Source organism: Talpa europaea, assembly GCF_964194135.1.
Source record: "Talpa europaea genome assembly, chromosome: 11".
NCBI classification, from domain to species: Eukaryota; Metazoa; Chordata; class Mammalia; order Eulipotyphla; family Talpidae; genus Talpa; species Talpa europaea.
The window spans coordinates 97,576,228-97,583,688 of record NC_140078.1 but is presented as its reverse complement, the minus strand read 5'-3'; positions in this window follow the sequence as shown (position 1 = coordinate 97,583,688).

Below are 7,461 nucleotides of genomic sequence, written 5' to 3'. Positions count from 1 at the left end.
GAATGCTGCTAACAACCCTGTAAGTGTAAAGACAGTGAGTGGATCAACTTGGCTAAAGGAGATTGGAATGTTACAACCAGACTGGAGGGTCGGAAACTAGCCTAAACTTGTGCTTTGCTCTGTAGGCCACAGAAAGTCTTAAAGCCTCTAAACATGACTGTGACAAATCAAAGCGGTGTCTAAGAGAAATTCAGTCACACGTGGGTGGAATGGAGATGGACGTGTGCCTGAGCTAGGGTCATGGCGAGGGAAGAATCAAATGAATTAGTTACTGCTCAGATGTTAGTGAAAGGGAGAGGTCCAAGAAAATCCTGGGATTTATGGTCTAAATAACCAAGAAAATCCTGAACAGAAAAAAGTAACTGAGAATGACCTCATTTTATGAGCACCAGGAGTTTAGCTTCAGATGTACGAGTCTGAGATAATATCCAAATTGGAAATATTTTCAAAGGGAGAATAGTTCAGTTCTGAAAAGGAAAGAAACTGGGGATTCAGATTTATCAGCAATCATCATGACCGCTGCTCACACAAGCCACAGCTCTGCATGCACCAAATCCAGCACATCCTTTTATACTCCTGGGAGGCAGGCACAGTTACTAGTATTTTACAGAGGAGATTCCAAAGGCTTATGAAGTTTATATAACTTGTCCAAGGTCACATAACTAGTCACCAGCAGTAGGATTTGCAATCAGACCAGTTAAGAGCACAAGCTTTTATGCTATAACAGTTATAGACTCAATGCTTCTAACTTAAACGGTAACTAAATAGTATCTCTGAAAGAAAAAAATGCAGATAAAGAAAAATAAGGTCCATATTCAGAAGGAAAAAGAAAATTAGCAAAGGAGTCAGGAGGAAAGCCAGGATACAGCAGAGCTACAAATACTAACAAAAGCTAACATCTGAACCCTTAGTATGCCCCTGTTGCTAATACGAGGGCTTTTCATGTTACCTCTTAAGGAATCCACCATAGCCCTAGGAAATGGTCCTGTGATTATCCTGATTTTACAGGCAATGGGACTTAGTCACTGACAGGTTAGGTGATTTGGTTTAATTATGTAGCTGGGGGGCCTCCCCCGTGGTACAGCGGGTTGAGCACAGCGCTGTGAAGCTGTCCGCAGCCTCTGCAGCACCGGTTTGATTCCCGGAAAGCCAGGGAGATTCCCACATGGCATGGCAGACCTCTCCTGCCTCGCCCACTGCTTCCCTCAGCAGTGTATTTTGGTCCTTCTGCCTGTTCTGCTCCCTGCTCTGTCTCTGATGAATTCTCACATCCTTCCACGCCTCTGGCTTGTACCTCAGTGCTTGTATAAATAAATAAATCTTAAAAAAAAAAAAAAAATTATGTAGCTGGGAAGCTAGGGAGTCAAGATTTGAACCCAGGACCCCTGAAATCTGAACCCACATACTAAACCATGATGATCCAGGTATGACTTCCCAATACCAAGACTTTCTGATAAGATCCTCGGTGATATTAACAAATACAATTTTTGAACTACTTAACAAAGAAATGTGCAACATCCAGAAATGATGCATGACTCAGTGAACTAATATTTTCCAAGTGACCAGGCCTTGATGTCACAAAATCATACATGTATATAAGATCCATTTGAAACGCTAGGTATGCCAATGAATTTTCATACAAGAGTACAAACAGTTCATCAATATGGCTTCAGATTCCACACAGCAACTTAACCTTTAAGAAACTACCACTCACTGAGTTTTGTGTAATATCAAAGGCAATTTTCAATAAAAAACACTCCTCACTTTTCCAATCACCTACCTCTGTGAGGTCAGATTTTCTTCAACCGTAACATATTACAACAGATTAAATGCAGAAAAAAAAAATGTGAAAATCCTGATGTCATCAATGAAGTCATGAATTGAGAGATTTGCAAAAAATGTAAAAACAAAGACACATCTCACTAAATGTTTTGTTTTACAGGTTTTTGTTCATAAAAATGTTAACGTTATAGATTTATTTTTTAATATAGTCTTAAAATTTCTTAGTTTCAGTTTTTATTAGTGATAGATTAAAACCATGCAAAACTAAAGAACACTACTCAGTATTACTGCTATTACTAACACAGGCACCTTACACTGTTATATTTCATTGAATGCTGGCAATCCTATGAGGTAAACAGTAGCATTCCTATTTACTAACAAGGAAACTAAGTCTGCAAAATCAATTCCTTTACCTAAGGTAGCCCAAGTTGGAAGTAGCTAGGACACTACCAGACAGATACCAGGTCTGTCTGATCCCAAAAATCTTTGCTTTTAATTATTGCAATACTCTCTGAGTCCATGAATAGGTGTCAAATTGTTGGATGTTGAGAATAATCACCATTTTAAGGAGTGACTTACTTTATAGATTTCTTCATATGTTTCCTCATCAATTTCTATAGTAGTTACAGTTTCTTCCACATCTCCCAATATCATATTTAAATGTTGATCATAAGCCTGTGAGGATGATGGAGGGTGAGGGACCAAGAAATTTAATAATCAAATTAAAAAATAATGAATAGGGCTTACAATAGGCAAATGGCTCAATTATAAATAAACACTTGCACCACAAATTTTTATATGCAAATAAAAAATAATATCATTGTGCTAATATACTATTTCCTCACAAATTATCTCCAATGATAACTGACCTGATAAGAATACAAACTTAATACGTCCCAAAATGGATTTACTCAAAATAATGTGAAATTGTTTTTTTAATAAGTGTCCATCTTACTTATTATCCAAAGCAGCAACATAATTTATAATAAATACTTAATTATGAAAAATAGCATATTTGTCATCACTTAACAGCAGTCATCCTTCAATTTCATCTGCAACAGCATAAGAAAGATACAGTGAAAGAGATAAAATGTAACTGCTAAGATGGCACTGTAGCATGCTAAAGGCAAACTGCCTTCTAACACCCCCCCCAACCTCATCATAAACACCACAAGGTAAAGTAAGGAGAGCAATACCCTGCTCATTTACAACCTAGCCAGAACTGTGCCTAGCTTCTGTGGGTCCAATCAATAAATGCTGCAACTCAGATATTCAAGGATATCCCCGATTCCAGCTTCAGAGTTCATGCATTATACTGTCAGGTGCCTGTACATGCTACTTATAGAGAAGCATGCAACAGTTAAGATAACATGTCTGATCTGGGGGGTTTCACCATGCACCACAGGTCCATGTGAAGGAGCACAAGTCTATTCTCAGCAAAAAATTGCTACTATTCCATTTCCTGGTGTTTCTCATCGCTGAAATCTGTATGTTAAGATCATGGTCTCCCTAGTCCTTCCTTCCCTTCCCAGCATAGGTTCCTGAACTAGGTTTTACGGAAGGTGGAATTACAGTTCTTAAGGGAGGGCTAAAGTCAGGTACAGAGGTGCATATTCTGGTTCTCCCTGTATTGGCTGTATCACCTTGTAACTTTGTCTTTCTGCACCTGAGCTTCCTCCAGTGTGAAATGGGAATGATTAGTATCTGCCTTCAGAGGGTTATCATAAACATTAAGCTACCTACAAAACACTTAGAATAGTATCCAGCATAATGAACTATTTTTAATCACTTTACAGTAGAGTGGAAGTGATAACAACTCAGGAAAGCAATACATCACAAGAAGTGGCAAAATCTACTTTATACCCTATGAATAAATGGGACTACTCCCAGGGACTTCTATAGACATATTTGCAAATACACACAAAGCAATGAACAAAGAAATATGTAGAAAAGTGCTCACCGCAGCACTATTCATAGCTGTAAGAAATGGAAAACAATCTACATTCCATGATCATATAATGACTATCTGTACATGGCATATACAGAATTCCATGCAGTCATTAAAAAATAAAGGAAACATGCATTCATCATCAATTTCCAAGAAAAAGCAAGTAAAAATGGTGCTCAAAAAATGTGTACAGGGCCTCCCTGGTGGTGCAGTGGTTGAGCGCTGGGTTGCGAAGCTGCCCGCAGCCTCTGCAGCGCCGGTTCGATCCCCGGCTGCTCCCCGGCCACCGGAGGAGGGTCCCACATGGCGCGCAGACCTCTCCTGCCGCCCGCTGCTCCCCTCAGCAGTGTGCTTCGGTCCTTCTGCCTGCTCTGCTCCCCGCTCTGGCTCTGGTGAATTCTCTCACCCTCCCGCGCTTCTGACTGTACCCAGTGCTTGTATAAATTAAAAAAAAAAAAAAAAAAGATACTTAAAAAAATTTTTAAAAAATTAAAAAAAAGGTAGTGATATCTTTTCATAGTTTCTGCAAAAAGTGCAAACATATGCAAATGAGCATACATGTATCCCTATGTAAGCATACACAAAAAATCTGAAAGACGAAAGTCTTGATTTTGGTGGGTGTGTGGGTTCTTTTTTACCTTTATTAACTTTTTTTACTTAACTAGTCCTAGTTTGTTGACAGTAGTATGAACAAGGGAATGTATGTACTCTTATGTACTTTTGTGCTGTTTTTCAGCACTGGGTACAGTCAGAAGCGCGGGAGGGTGAGAGAATTCACCAGAGCCAGAGCGGGGAGCAGAGCAAGAAGTACACTGCTGAGGGGAGCAGCGGGCAGCAGGAGAGGTCTGCGCACCATGTGGGACCCTCCTCCGGTGGCCGGGGAGCAGCCGGGGATCGAACCGGCGCTGCAGAGGTTGCGGGCAGCTTCGCAACCCAGCGCTCAGCCGCTGCGCCACCGGGGAGGCCCCCACATTTTCACATTTTAAGAGCCAGGCTAAGAAGCAATGATAATAATCTGATTTCATGGTAAGTAAATTTACTTACATGTAATCTGCCTCTAAGCTCTCTGTCATTTCTCATTTTCACATAAATTCGTTCATCCAAGCTGAGCCTAATGAGATCCAGGGGTTCTTCTACAGTGTTTGTAGTTTGTTGCTGATTTAAACAAAAAAAAAAGGGGGGGGCTCAGTAATGTAGTATTAGAAAGACTGTAGTGTCTGAATTATTACTATACTGTGTGTGACAGGGCAAGTGCCGGAAATTCTCTACACCTCAGTCTCCAATTTATGGATGAGAGTAACAACAGTAACACTGCCTACATAACACTGCTGTTGTGAGACTTAACTTGACATCCATGAAGGCTTAGCATAGCACACTGCCTGGCACATAGCAGGCGATACATAAATGTGGGTTGGAACATACACAGGAAGGAGTTACACAGCAAAACAATGGTGTCTGTACTTTGTTCCACCAAAATAGAAACTGTGTGACCCAATTTCAGGGTATTGGAGACCATTTTTTAAAAATTTTATATATATATATTTTTACATCATTTTTCATTTTTGCACAATGTATGCATTTTCATCTTGGTTATAGTCCCCATAAAATTCCCACCTTACGAGATCATTTTAAAGTCCCTTTAACCTTACCTCAAATATCATTTAATCATTGAAAAAATATTCACTTAATGCCTTATCCCACACTAGTCAGAATGTTAAGTAGAAGTGAAGCCTTGAGGGAAGATTATGAATGCAGCACAGCCCAGGTACCAAGTGACCAGAAAGATGAACACTTTAAGGCGATAGTATAAAATACTGGTATAAAGCACTGGCGTTCAAGTCAGGCAGCATGTCTTCAACTACTGGTTCTGACACTTATGAACTGAGATTAAAAATCAGGCCATGTCTAGTATCCAGTTTCCTTGATTGCAAAACAAGGATGTCAAAACCTTACTTTCATGATTCTTGTGAAGACAAAATGAACCATAATGTATATAAAATAGTCCCTGACAAATTCAAAGCACTTATAAATGGCTCTCCTTATTGCTACTGAAGAATTTGGAAAAAACGAGTTTCAGAAAGGTCAGGGTTAGGATGACTTGGGGTCATCCAAATGAAGGGATGGTTAAAGCTGGAGAGTTAAGATTATTCAAGGAGAGCTTCAGTAAGTACAGAAGGCCAGTGGAAGAAGATGATGGAATGTTATACTCCACAGTCTTAAAAGGCCAGATGAGAAAATAAAAATTCCTGACTTCAACTGATCCCTGTACCCTGTTCAACAGGTGTTTGTTTTGCACTAGTCAACGGACTGCTGGATTACAATGATATAGAAGTCAGCCCCTGCCCTCACGGAGCTCATTCTAGTGGGGAGAGAGCCATATAATTATAATACTATAAGACTATACATATACTGCTTTTCAAGCCTCAGTCTGATAGCCACCGTCCACCCCTTTCATTCCTTAAAGATGCCTTTTCTTAGAGGACTTCACATCATCCAATCCATTCACTCAATAAATATTTGAGCGTTTCCAGCACTGTTCTGGACCCCAAGAACAGAAGAGTGAACAAAACAAAATCCCTGCCCATAAGGAACTTACATTTTAGTAGGGAAAGACAGGATTAAACAAGCATATATTTAATATGAACAAGAAACTCGCTATATTAAAAAAAAAAAGGCGAGCTGACTGGAGGGATGGCCATTTTTTGTGGTGGATAGGGAAGTCCTCTTTGATGAGGTGAGATTACAGCAGAAAGCTGAAGAATGTGGTGTGATTCGCGAAGGAACTGAGGAAGAGCATTTGGGGAAGACAAAGAAGCCTTCAGGACCTTCAGTTTACTCTGAATATCTGTTCTTAGCTTGTTTCCTTCATAACACGACACAGTTGCTACAGATCGCTGGTACTGACCTCTACTTTCTAGTATATGAGCTGCCGAAGCAAACACTGATCTTTACTTTTTATCTGTTCTTCCCCAAAATATAAGCTCCAAGTGTGGACAGGGAACCTGCAATATCCGTGCTTGTGTCCCTGGTGCCTTGAAAGACTCCTAGTCTTACAAAGCTGATGTTCACTTTGTATTTGTCGAATTGTTAGGCTCACGAACGGTAATAACTTTCTTACATGCTATCAGAATCCCCACAGCTCCGTGAGGCAGGCAAGGATAATTACCGCTATTCAAGAGAAAGGAAATAACGAGAATGAGGAATAAACCAGTTTTCAGGAGGGCTTCCAACAGAAAAGATCTCAGAGCCTGAAGCAAAATTGGGGGGGGCGGACGGTTAACAAGGGGTAGTTTAAGACCGCGACGACCGGGAAGAGGAAGCATGATAGGCGGCCTTCTCGTGAGCGTGGAGGAAGCAGCCCTGGGACGCAAAGTCGAGCAGGCCCAGTGCTGGGTAGCGGGAAAGCCGCTCTGAAGAGAGCTCCTCAGAAGACTCACCTGGTCCACGTCGTCCGCCATGTTTCAAACCCTGCGCCCTTTCCCGCCTCTCGCGAGAGCACGCAATCCCCTCTACCCCCCGCTAGCCCACCCAGTTTCCGGAAGTGCGAAACACAAAGCGCCGGAACTCGCCAGAAATCTGTTATGTCCCTTCTAGCTTCCCGCAGTTTGCGTAAGTCATTTGGGGGACTGGGCGGAGCTTCTCCTGGAGGCGTCGGCTGAGCCTACCAGCAGGGGCGTGGTCAGCCTGAGCGCCGCCTGGGGGCGGAGCCCGGGCGCCCGCAACTTCCCGCC